The sequence below is a fragment of the Macaca mulatta genome, chromosome 18 (genome assembly GCF_049350105.2).
Source record: "Macaca mulatta isolate MMU2019108-1 chromosome 18, T2T-MMU8v2.0, whole genome shotgun sequence".
NCBI lineage: Eukaryota > Metazoa > Chordata > Mammalia > Primates > Cercopithecidae > Macaca > Macaca mulatta.
Window position 1 is genome coordinate 83,402,029 of NC_133423.1, and position 13,808 is coordinate 83,415,836.

A 13,808-nucleotide genomic window follows, 5' to 3' on the forward strand; every position below is an offset into this window, starting at 1 on the left:
CTGGGGAAGATAACTTGAAGCCAGGAGTTTAAGACCAGCCTGAGCAACAAAGTGAAGCCCCATCTCTAAAAATCAAAACAAAAACTATAACTGTAAAAATATGTTAAAATATCTTAATGGATACACACTATGTAAAGGTGTAACTTGGGACATCAATAACTTTTAGCTTTTGCACAGCAAAACAACCAGCAGAGTAAGCAGACAACCCACAAAGTGAGAGAAATTCGCAACGATGCATGTGACAGAGGAATAATATCCAGAATTTATAAGGAACTCAAATGAGGTAGAAAAAATAATCCCATCACAAAGTGGCAAAGAACATAAATAGACAATTCTCAAAAGAAGATATACAAGCAGCCAACAAACACGAAAAAATGCTCAACATCACTAATCATGAGGGAAATGTTCATTAAAACCGCATTGAGAACACCTTACTCCTGCAAGAATGATCATAATTAAAAAGTAAAAAAAAAACAATAGATGTTGGCATGGAGTGGTGAAAAAGGAACACTTCTGCACTGCTGGTGGGAATGTAAATTAGTACAACCACTAGGGGAAACAGTGCGGAGATTACTTAAAGAACAAAAAGTAGAACACCATCTGATCCAGCAATCCCACTACTGGGTATCTACCCAAAGGAAAATAAGTCATTATATGAAAAAGACACATGTACACACGTTTATAGTAGCACAATTCACAGTTGCAAAGATACAGAACCAACCCAAGTGACCATCAACCGAGTGGATAAAGAAAATGTGGTATATTCATCATGGAGTACTACTCTTCAGCCATAAAAAAGGAATGAAATAATGTCTTTTGCAGCAACTTGGATGGAGCCGGAGGCCATTATTCTAAGCAAAGTAACTCAGAAATGGAAAAGCAAACATTGTGCCTCTCACTTGTAAGTGGGAGCTAAGCTATGAGGGCTCAAAGGCATAAGAATGGTATGATGGACTTTAGCAGGCCGGGCACGGTGGCTCACACCTGTAATCCCAGCACTTTTGGATGTCAAGATGGGTGAATCGCTTGAGGCCAGGAGTTCGGGGCCAACATGGTGAAACCCCATCTCTACAAAAAAAAAAAAAAATATATATATATACACACACACACACACACACACACACACACACACACACACGTATATATATATATTTATATATAAATTAGCTGGATGTGGCAGCATATGCTGGTAGTCCCACCTGCTAGGGAGGGTGAGGCACAAGAATCACTTGAACCCAGGAGGTGGAGGTTGCAGTAAGCCAAGATTGCACCACTGCACTCCAGTCTAGGCAACAAAACAAGACTCTGTCTCAGGCAAAAAAAAAAGATATAATGGACTTTGAGGACTTAGCCAGGGAGGTTTAGAGGCGAGTGAGGAATAAAATACCACATGTTGGTTATAACGTACACTGCTCGGGTGATGGGTGCACTAAAATCTCAGAAATCACCACTGAAGAACTTACTATGTAACCGAAAACCACCTGTACCCCAAAAACTATTGAAATAAAAAATTTAAAAATAATTTTTTAAGATGAGTCTTGCTATGTTGCCTGGGCTGGTTTTGAACTCCTGAGCTCAAGCCATCCTCCCACCTTGGCCTTCAGATGTGCTGGGGTTACAGGCATGAGCCACTGCACCTGGCCCTACATCAATAATTTAAAGTAGAGTTGTAAAAGTGGTTTTTGTATATGATTGAGGTTAAGTTGTTATCAGCTTAAAATAGATTGTTACAAGTAGAAGATGTCTCACTGATAACCACAAAGGAAATACCTATATTCTTTCAAAATTGAAGTCAATCCTCTGCAACCCTGCTGCTGCTCTGTCCACTAAGTTTATGGGATATTCCAAATCCTTTGTTGTCATTTCAACAATGTACACAGCATCTTCACCAGGAGTAGATTCCATCTCAAGAAACCACCTTCTTTGCTCATCCATAAGAAGCCACTCCTGATCTCTTCAAGTTTTATCATGAGATTGCAGCAACTTATTCACATCTTTAGGGTCCACTTCTAAATTAATTCTTCTGCTATTTCCATCACATCTTCCAGTTACTTCTTTCACCGAAGTCTTGAACTGCTCAAAGTCATCCATGAAGGTTGGAATTGACTTATCTTAATGTTGATATTTTGACCTCCTCCCATGAATCAAAATATACTTAGTGTCATCTAGAATGGGGAATCCTTTTCAGAAAGTTTTCAATTTACTTTGCTCAGATCCATCAGAGGAATCACTGTTTATGGCAGCTATAGCCTTAGGAAATATATGTCTGAAATAAGACTTGAAAGGTGAAATTACTCCTTGATCCCTGGGCTGCAGAATGGATGTTATATTAATAGGCATGAAAACAACATTAATCTCCTTGTACATTTCCATCAGAGCTCTTGGGACCAGGTGTATTGTCAATGACTGGTAGGATTTTGAAAGGAATCTTTTTTTCTGAGCGGTAGGTCTCAACAGTGGGATTAAAATATTCCGTGAGCTATGCTGTCCACAAATGTGCTACCATTCAGGCTTTGATGTTCCATGGATAGAGTACCGGAAGAGTAGATTTAGCATAATTCTAAGGGCCCTGGAATTTTTGGAATGGTAAATATTGGCTTCAGCTTAAAGTCACCAGCTGCTTTAGCCCCTAACAAGTAAGCCAGCCTGTCCTTTGAAGCTTTGAAGCTAGGCATTGACTTCTGCTTTCTAGCTACGAAAGTCCTAGATGGCATCTTCTTCCAGTAGAATAATGGTTCATCTACATTGAAAATCTTGTTTAGTGTAGCCACCTTCACCAATTAGCTGGATCTTCCGGATAACTTGCTGCAGCTTCTGTATCAGTAGTTGCTGCTTTACCTGCATGTTTACGGTATGAAAACAGCTTTTTTTCCTTAAATCTCATGAACCTACCTCTGCTAGCTTCCAGCTTTTCTTCTTCAGCTTCCTCACCTCTCTCAGAATTGAAGAAGAGGTACAGCCTTGCTCTGGGGTAGGCGTTAGCTTCAGAGAACACTGTGGATGGTTTGCTCTTCTATTCAGGCCACTAAACTCTCCGTATCAGCAGTGAGGCTATTTTGCTCTCTATCATTTGCGTTCACTGGAGGAGCACTTTTTTTTTTTTTTTTTTTTTGAGACAGAGTCTTGCTTTGTTGCCCAGGCTGGAGTGCAATGGCACAACCTTGGCTCATGGCAACCTCCACCTCCCGGGTTCAATCGATTCTCCTACCTCAGCCTCCTGAGTAGCTGGGACTGCAGGCATGCACCACCAGGCCCGGCTAATTTTTTTGTATTTTTAGTAGAGAAGGGGTTCGACCATTTTAGCCAGGCTGGTCTTGAAATCCTGACCTCAGGTGATCCTCCCACCTGGGCCTCCCAAAGTGCTGGGATTACAGGCATGCGCCACCACGCCCGGCCTAGAGTAGCACTTTTAATTTCCTTCAAAAACGTTTTCTTTTGCATTGACAACTTGGCTAGCTGTTTGATACAAGAGGCTTAGTTTTGAGCCTATCTGAGCTTTTGAATGCCTTCCTCACTAAGCTTAATCATTTCTAGCTTTTGATTCAAAGTGAGAGACTTGTGACTCTTCCTTTCACTTGAACACATAAAGGCCACTGTAGGGTTATTAATAGGCCTCATTTCAATATTGCTATATCTCAGGAAATAGGGAGGCCCAAGGAGAGGGAAAGAAAAGGGAGAACAAATGGCTGCTTGGTGGTGCAGTCAGAACACATACATTTATCAGTTAAGTTCTTTATCTTATGTGGGTGCAAACTGTGGTGCTCTAAACCAATTACAATAAGTAACATCAAAGATCACTGATCGCAGATTACCATAACATATAATAATAATGAAAAAGTTTGAACTATCTTGAGAATTACCAAGATGTGACACAGAGACCCAAAGTAAGTACATGGTGTTGAAAAAATGGTGCAATAGAACTTGCTTGACACAGGGTTGCCACAAACCTTCAATTTGTGAAAAAGCACAATAGCTGTGAAACACAATGAAGTGAGGGGCAATAAAATGAGGTGTGCCTGTACTAGCAACCCAAATTCAACAGCACATTAACAGGATCATACACCCTGACCAAAAGGAATCCATCCCTGGATGTGAGGATGGTTCAACATATGAAAATGAATAAATGTACTACAACACATTAACAGAAAAAGGACAAAAATCATACGATTACGTCAATTGATGCAGAACAAGCACTTGACAAAACTCAACTCCCTTTCAATGCAAAACACTCAACGAACTAGGACTCCAAGGAAATCACTTCAATCTAGGTAGTCAAGGTTATATATGAAATTCACACAGCTAAAGTCATACTCAATGGTGAAAAACTGAATGCTTTTCTTGCAAGATCAGAAATGAGGCAAGGAAGCCCACTCTTACCACTTTTATTCAACATAGTTCTTAAGTCCTAGCCAGAAAAAATATGCAAGAAAAAGAAATAAAAAGCCATCCAGACTGGAAAAGAAGTAAAATGTTACCTGTTAGCAGAGAACATGAACTCATATGTTAAGAAACTCTCAAAATTCCACAAAATGTTAAAACTAATAAATGAATTCAGCAAAATTGCAGGATACAAAATCAACATTCCAGCATCAGTTGTGTTTCCGTAAACAGTGAACAATCCAATAAATAAATAAAGAACATCCCATTTACAATAGCATAGAAGAGAATAAAATAAGCTGGGCATGGTGGCTCACGCCTGTAATCCCAGCACTTTGGGAGTCCAAGGCAGGCAGATCATGAGGTCAAGAGATTGAGACCATCCTGGCTAACATGGTGAAAACCCGTCTCTACTAAAAATACAAAAATTAGTTGGGCGTGGTGGTGCGTGCCTGTAGTCCCAGCTATTTGGGAGGCTGAGGCAAAGAACCACTTGAACCCGGGAGGTGGAGATTGCCATGTCCGAGATCGCGCCACTGCACTCTGCCTGGCGACAGAGTGAGACTCCATCTAAAAAAAAAAAGAGAGAGAGAGAATAAAATAGTAATAAACTAAACCAAGGAGGCAAAAGAGTTATATAAGGAAAATGGTAAGACATTGCTGAGAGAGATTAAAGAAGACACAAATAAATGGAAATACATCCCATGTTCATGGACTGGAAGACTTAGTATTGGTAAGATGTCCATACTACCCAAAGCAGTCTACAGATTCAATGCAACCTGTATCAAAATCTCAATGGCATTTTTTTGCAGACACAGAAAAAAAAAATCCTAAATTCATATTGAATCTAAAAGGACCCCAAATAACAACCTTGAAAAAGAACAAAACTGAAGACCTCACACTTCCTGATTTCAAAGCATATTACAAAATTAGAGTAATTGAAACAATATGGTACTGGCATAAAGACAGACATATAGACCAGTGGAACAAAATACAGAGCCCAGAACAAAATACAAGGCATATTACAAAGCTGTAATCAGTTGTGTTTCCGTAAACAGTGAACAATCCAATAAATAAATAAAGAACATCCCATTTACAATAGCATAGAAGAGAATAAAATAAGCTGGGCATGGTGGCTCACGCCTGTAATCCCAGCACTTTGGGAGTCCAAGGCAGGCAGATCATGAGGTCAAGAGATTGAGACCATCTCTTGGTCTCATGGAATTGGCATAAAGACAGACATACAGACCAGTGGACAAAATACAGAGCCCAGAAATAAACCCTCATGTTTACTGTCAAAGATCTTCAACAAAGATGCCAAGACTACACAACGAAGAAAGGATAGCTCTTCAACAAATGGTGCCAGGAAAATTGCATATCCATGTAGGAAAGAATGAAAATGGGCCCTTATTTTACACCATATACAAATATTAATTCAAAATGAATTAAAGACCTAAACCTAAGACCTGAAACTATGAAACTAAAAGAAAACATAGGGGAGAAACTTCATAACATTAGGAGAAGGGCAACGATTTCTTGGCTATGACACCAAAGGCACAGGTAACAAAATATAAAATAGACAAATGGGACTACGTCAAAAACTTCTGCACAGCAAAGAAAACAACACAGTGAAAAGGAAACCTACAGAATGGGAGAAAATACTTGAAAATCATTTATCTGATAAAGGGCTAACATCCAGAATATATGAAGAACCCCTACAACTCAATAACAACAGCAACAATAAATTTTTTAAATGTTCAAATGATACCTCCATACCTCGTTTACCCTGATATTATTATACATTGTATTCTCGTATCGTAGGATATCTACTATGTATCCATAAAAATTAAAAAAAAATTTTTTAATGGGCTGGGTGGGGTGGCTCACGCCTGTAATCCCAGCACTTTGGGAGGCTGAGGCAGGCGGATCACCCGAGGTCAGGAGTTCAAGACCAGCCTGGCCAACATGGCAAAACCCCACTTCTACTAAAAGTACAAAAATTAGCTGGACACGGTGGCAGGCACCTATAATCCCAGCTACTCAGGAGGCTGAGGCAGGAAACCATTCCTGTTGGTCCCAGGCTTATTATACAATATATTCATTTCAATTGTCCTGAATGCATATATATATATTTTTTTCTTCCTGAGATAGGGTCTCACTCTGTCGCCCAGGCTGGAGTGCAATGGCAAAATCTCAGCTCCCTGCAGCCTCTGCCTCCCAGGTTCAAGTGATTCTCTTGCCTTAGCCTCCTGAGTAGTTGGGATTATAGGCGCATACCACCACGCCTGGCTAAGTTTGTATTTTTAGTAGAGACAGGGTTTCGCCATGTTGGCCAGGCTGGTCTCAAACTCCTGGCCTCAGGCAATCTGCCCACCTCGGCCTCCCAAAGTGCTGGGATTACAGGTGTGAGCCACTGCGCCTGGCCCTGAGTGCATATTTTAGAGAATAAAAGCACCCAACTGCCCAGTAGATACATGAGGATGAGTGAGGTTAAAGAGGACACAAGCTGTTTCTTAGATGTTAGTGTCAAATAAAAGGTCAGTTATCGGCTGGGCATGGTGGCTCACACCTAGAATCCCAGCATTTTGGGAGGCCGAGGTGGGTGGATCACCTGAGGTCAGGAGTTCAAGACCAGACTGGCCAACACGGTGAAATCCCGTCCCTACTAAAAATACAAAAATTAGCTGGGAGTGGTGGCGGGCACCTGTCATCGCAGCTACTCAGGAGGCTGAGGCAGAAGAATTGCTTGAACCTGGGTGGCGGAGATTGCAGTGAGCTGAGATGGCGCCATTGCACTCCAGCCTGGGAGACGGAGCAACACTCTGTCTCAAAAAAAAGCTCCTGGATTCACGTAACCAGAATCCTTTATTTCCCTAGAATAGACGGCCTGCATTCCATTTTTAGGAGAAAGACAGAAGAAACAGTAAGCAGAGATTTAGTTGAGGCAACCCTGTGAGACTCTGTGCTGGAGCCCATGTGGGAACAGCTCGGGCTCCAGGCCTTCGGCAGTTTACTTCATTTACTCTGTGGAGAGAACTAAAGATTGGACTGAAGAGCCTCTTCCAGAATATGCAATTCTTAAAAGCAAAGTCTGACTATCTTCAGCGTACTCTACTTAATTTTTCAGGATGGCTTTCAGAAAATTCTTCAAAAACAAGAGCATTCTCTTATTATTGTTGGATGAGTCCTCAGGAGTAAGAGTGTTCATGGGGAGCTGATCCACAGAGAACAGACCATCCATTTGGCCTTTCATTGTACTTCCCCAGCCCTGTGTCCATCTTCCTGCATTTCTAAGAAGAGAAAGGGGATGATTTGGGGTCTAAACTGTGTACTTTTTCTCTTTTTAATTTTACAATTTGCATACCATAAATTTATCATTTTTAAATACATAACTCAGTGGGTTTTTTTTAGTACATTCAGAGTTGTGCAACCATTACCACAATCAATTTTATATTTTTTATCTCCAAAAAAGAAAAAGAAAAAAACCTCCTTTACTCATTCACCTGGTAAACTTTATGTATTTATTTATTTTGAGATGGAGTCTCGCTCTGTTGCCCAGTCTGGAGTGCAGTGGCGCGATCTCGGCTCACTGCAACCTCCACCTCCTGGGTTCAAGTGATTCTCCTGCCTCAGCCTCCCGAGTAGCTAGGATTACAGGCCTGCACCACCACGTCCGGCTAATTTTTGTATTTTTAGTAGAGACGGGGTTTCACCATGTTGGCCAGGCTGGTCTCAAACTTCTGACCTCAAGTGATCTGCTGGGCTTGGCCTCCCAAAGTGCTGGGATTACAGGCATGAGCCACTGCACCTGGCCTAGCTGGTAAACTTTATAAGCTGTTATAAAACTCTTCTCCCCTCCCCAACCCCTGCCAACAACAAATCTGCTCTCTGACACACTATGTATTTGCTTATTCTGAGCAATCCATAGAAAAGAGGTTGTGGAATATGTGAAGTTGTGGAATCTGTGGTTTTTTGTGGCTGGCTTCTTTCATTGAGCGTATTTTCAACTTCCATCCATGTTGTAGCACATGTCAGCACTTTATTCCTCTTTCCTGCCAAAGAACATTCCATTTATGGATACACCATAATTTGTTGATCCATTCTTCAGTTGATGGACATTTGAGTTGTTCCTACTTTTTAGCTATTATGAATAAGGCTGCTATGAACACTTCTAAGTTCGTGTGTGAACATATGGTTTCATTTGTCTTAGATGCTGTATTAGGCTGGGTTCTCTGGAGAACAAAAAAAGGACTTATAGGATGCACACACACACTGTGTATATACACACATACATATAGGTGTGTGTGTATACACATCTATACAGTACACACACACACAATTTACTATCAGGAATTGGCTTGTGTGATTATGGAGGCTGAGAAGTCTGAGATCTTCAGTCAGCAAACTGGAGTCTCAGGAGAGCCAGTGCTGTAAGTTCTAGTCCAAGTCCATGGGCTGAAAACCAGGAGAGCCAGTGCTGTAAGTTCCAGTCTGAGTCTGAATCTTATTTTTCTTTTTTGTTTTGTTTTTTTTTTTGTTGTTGTTGTTTTGTCTTTTTGAGACAGGGTCTCACTCTGTCACCCAGGCTGGGGTAATCATAGCTCACTGCAGCCTCGAACTCCTGGGCTCAAGGGACCCTCCTGCAAGGGGGCTACAGGGCTTCGCCATCACCTTTTTTGTTCTTTGCAGGCCTTCAGTGGGTTGAATGAGGCCCGCTGGCTGTGGGGAAGCCAACCCGTTTTACTTTGTGTACTGATTCAAACATGAGTCTCATCCAGAAGCACCCGCACAGCCAGCCAGAAACATGTTTCACCAAACATCTGGTGGTTACACGTTGACACAAAATTAATCACCACAGCTACACTGGCAGGAGTGGAATTGATGGACCACATGATCACCCTACGCTTCCCTTTTTGAAAACCTGCCAAACTCTTTTTCTACAGTGGCGGCACCGTTTGACATTATCACCAGCAACAGCTGAGGGCTCTAATCTCCCCTACCTTGCCATGCCATCCTGCTGGGATGTGGCATCTCTTTGTGGTGGGAAGTGTAATTTTGATTTGCATTTTCTTTGTAAAGACTAAGAATGTTGAGCATCTTTTGATGTGCTTATTGGCCATTTGTATATCTTCTTTGGAGAAATGTCTATTCAGATCCTATGCCCATTTTTTTTTGAGATGGAATTTCGCTCTGTCGCCCAGGGTGGAGTGCAGTGGCACGATCTTAGCTCATTGCAAACTCCGCCTCCTGGGTTAATGCCATTCTCCTGCCTCAGCCTCCCGAGTAGCTGGGACTACAGGTGCCCGCCACCATGCCCGGCTAATTTTTTTGTATTTTCAGTAGAGACGGGGTTTCACCATGTTAGCCAGAATGGTCTCGATCTCCCGACCTCGTGACCAGCCTGCCTCAGCCTCCCAAAGTGTTGGGATCACAGGCGTGAGCCACTGTACCTGGCCCTATGCCCATTTTTTAATTGGGTTATTTATCTTTTTATTTTTAAGTTGTAAGAATTATTTTTACCTTCTGGATAATAGAATCTTATCAGATATATAATTTTCAAGTATTTCTCCCATTCTGTGACTTGTCTTTTTACTTTCTTGATAGTATCATTTGGTGCACAAAAGTTTAAAATCTACAATGGATATTTTTTATTATTTTTATTATTATTATTATTATTTGAGACAGTCTTGCTCTGTTGCCCAGGCTGCAGTGCAATGGCACAATCTTGGCTCACTGCAGCCTCTGCCTCCCACGTTCAAGCAATTCTCCTGCCTCAGCCTCCTGCGTAGCTGGGATTACAGGCGCCCACCACCACATCTGGTTAATTTTTGTATTTTTAGTAGAGACAGATTTCACCATGTTGGCCAGGCTGGTCTCGAACTCCTAACCTCAAATGATCTGCCTGCCTCGGCCTCCCAAAGTGTTGGGATTTCAGGCGTGAGCCACAGTGCCCAGCTACGATGGATCTTTGAGTTGAGTAATACAAGCCCTGCTTCCCTTCCCCTAAAGAAGCTTGAGTCAAACCCACATTCCTCATTAACGTGTTAATGTGAGTACATTCTTTGATATTGAGTCTGTGAGAGAATGTGTGCCTGGGAATTCACAGAAATCTAGCAGCGTGGGCTTCCCCACACTGTAGAAATGGGGTTTGAGGAACTTTATTTCAGCACAGGCCAAGGGGCTCCAATGAATTTGAGTTATGCCACTATTAAGGAAATATTATTCACTATTATTCATTGCAAATATTATTTACTACTTTTATTGTAATAACACACTAGTTTAGCTAAATTTGGGTAAGATAGACTTTTGAGAAGCACAACTTAAGAAGCACATTTAAAGCATTATGCCTACGGCATGATGTTTCAAGTTCTAAATAACCACATAATAGAAACACACAATCCACAAATAAATTGGGAACTTCCTACATATGATTTCATTAGTTATCTCAGTAATTCCGTTTGGCAGATTTTGAGTAATCAAATTTTCATCTTTGTAATATATGTTTCTTTTCCTTTTTTTTTTTTTTTTTTTTGAGACACAGTTTCACTCTGTTGCCCAAGCTGGAGTGCAGTGGCGTGATCTCGGCTCACTGCAACCTCCGTCCCCTGGGTTTAAGTGATTCTCATGACTCAGCCTCCCGAGTAAGTAGCTGGGATTACAGGCGCCCTCCACCACTCCCAGCTAATTTTTGTATTTTTAGTAGAGACGGAGTTTTGCCATGTTGGCCAGGCTGGTCTCGAACTCCTGATCTCAAATGATCTGCCTGCCTGGGCCTCCCAAAGTGCTGGGATTACAGGTGTGAGCCACTGTGCCTGGTCTGCAATATTTGTTTCTTAGGGAATAAACTCTTATCTAAGTAACTGTGAAAAGCAGATAATGAGTATGTTAGCAATAATTGAAACAAGATTCTTTTCATAGAAAGAAAATACTTTTATGTTCTAATTTTTTACCAGACTTTTAACACTTTTTCTGGATAAATAGTATCAATTTCTAATTATAAGCCTGAGGTTGGTGTGGTGGCTCACACCTGTAATCCCAGTACTTTGGAAGACCAAGGTGGGAGGATTGCTTGAGACCAGGAGTTCTAGACCAGCCTGGGAAACATGGTGAGACCCATTTCTACAAAAAGTAAAATAAAATTAAAAAGTAGCTGGACATGGTCATGCACGCCTATAATCCTTAGCTACTCGGGAGGCAGAGATGGGAGGACTGCTTGAGCCCAGGCGTTCAAGGTTATAGCAAGACTCTGGCTCAAAAAGAGAGACAGAGAGAGAGAGAGAGAGAGAGATAGAGAGACAGAGAGATAGAGATGGGGGAGAGAGAGAGAGAGATGGGGGAGAGAGAGAGAGAGGGAGAGAGAGAGAGAGGGAGAGAGATGCATGCATGCTTATTATAAGATATTCAGAAAATATAGTTCAATATAAAAAGAATACAAATATCACCCATAATCCTTACAGCCAGAGTTAAAAACTGTTAACCTTCTGGTGTGATACTACCCAAACGTTTGAAAATACATATACAAATGCATATGTATGCATTCAAAACCAAAATTATATAGAATTGTGTGTGTTGCTTTTGAAAATTATTTAATTATATAAGTGATGAATACAGTCCCACTATAAACTGCTTCCTAGCCGGTCCTTCCCGCCCTGTGCCCTCCTCCTGAGTGCCCGTTTCCAGATTGCCAAATGCTGTCCGACTTTTCTGTGCATTCACAGTGTGAAAGAAGATGGTATGTCCGGCTTCCTATTAAACCTTCCAGTAGAAGGAACTGTTTGACTGTTTTCTCTTTTGATGTGTAAGTTCTATTTCTTTTTTCTTTATGAAAGTCTAAGCATCTTGTATGTCATTTCCACAATGCAGAATGGTGTATCAAATTATAAAGTTAGCTCTGCTGAGCAGTTTCTAACCTAAATAACATTTTTACATCTTACATTCCCTCTTCCACTTTTTAACTGGTTTGTTTTTGTTTTCTTTGACCTTGAGATGACATGGTTTTTAAAGGATATAGTCACAGGGAAAAATCATGACTGATGGCAGAAATATAATTTTCTTTTTCCTTTGAGAAAAGGTAAATCAGATAAAAGGAAATAAGAGGTAAAGACGAAGCTTAATTTATCTGGCAGTAATTCAATTTAAAATTCTAAACAGATTAAAACCATACTGAAACAAACAAAACGAGCATTTTTTTCTGAGATGGAGTTTTGCTTTTGTTGCCCAGGCTGGAGTGCAGTGGCACCATCTCAGCTCACCGCAACCTCCACTTCCCAGGTTCGAATGATTCTCCTGCCTCCGCCTCCCAAGTAGCTGGGATTACAGGCGCCCACCACCACATCTGGCTAATTTTTGTATTTTTAGTAGAGACGGGGTTTCACCATGTTGGCCAGGCTGGTCTCGAACTCCTGACCTCAGGTGATCCACCCACCTTGATCCCCCCTGAAGTGCTATGATTACAGGCGTGAGCCACCGCGCCCAGCCGACAATTTTTTTAAAGTTTCTTTGAATGGAGATGCTCTGTATTTAGATGCTCTGAAAATATTTGTTTTTCCAACATAATAAATTATGTGAATATAAGTATTTTCAACAATATTTTATGTAAATTTTATATATGTATATATAATCTTTTTTTTTTTAATTCCACAGCAGTTCTTAATTAGAGAGCTCAGCAAAACCGGGTCTATTGTGATAATGCAGTGGTGAGTTTGTTCTCACAGCTGTTAGCAATTTGCATATTAACTAAAATACCCTGAAATGGTGTAGTTAGGCAATGAAATATCCTAGTTAGGAGAACTTTCCAAATAACTGACACTCATTTAAATGCCAACACTTTTAATTTTTAACCACTGGAAGGAAATCTCTCTCCTGAGATTCAGCTTCTAAAGTAGGGGATATTGAAACCTATGTTTTGGCATTGTTGACTGTGTTGTATTTTAATCCCTATGGGGATCGTGTGTGTGCTCTTCGATCAGTTTTTCTCTCCCTAACTGGCCAGCTGTGTTTGCACAGTGCCTGTATGTATCACTTACTTAATGAATATTTGATGAATACATGAATGACGATGACCAGACTGCTGCTCTCCAACTGTCGTTTTGCATGTAGCACCAGGCCCTGCCCACTTGGCCATTCATGCCCCATATTCTCCCAGCTCCCCTCCCCTCCTGAGTCCCCCACCTCTTAGTTTGTCACATATAATCTGCTATGTAGAAAACCAAAATAGCCAAGTGTATTTATTAAAATTGTATTAAGAGTTAATGAAGAGTGGAGCTCAAAATGGGGGCCTAAGAAACCTGGCCTTAGGAGCCTCTGTCAGCCATGGCTGTTTCTAAAATAGATTCATCCTTCTGAAGCAGACAGCCTGAGACCGGTCATTGCTTTTTGAAATGTGTGTGTAACTTACAATATCCTTACAATATCCTTACAAGGATATTGTA

At 41.1% G+C, this 13,808-nt stretch overlaps 1 protein-coding gene across 1 annotated transcript in view; it reads right to left on the bottom strand.

Moving 5' to 3' along the window:
* Positions 1-13,808, bottom strand: part of LOC114673711 (uncharacterized) — a 55,371-nt gene that overhangs the window by 2,551 nt on the left and 39,012 nt on the right. The window lies entirely within an intron of this gene.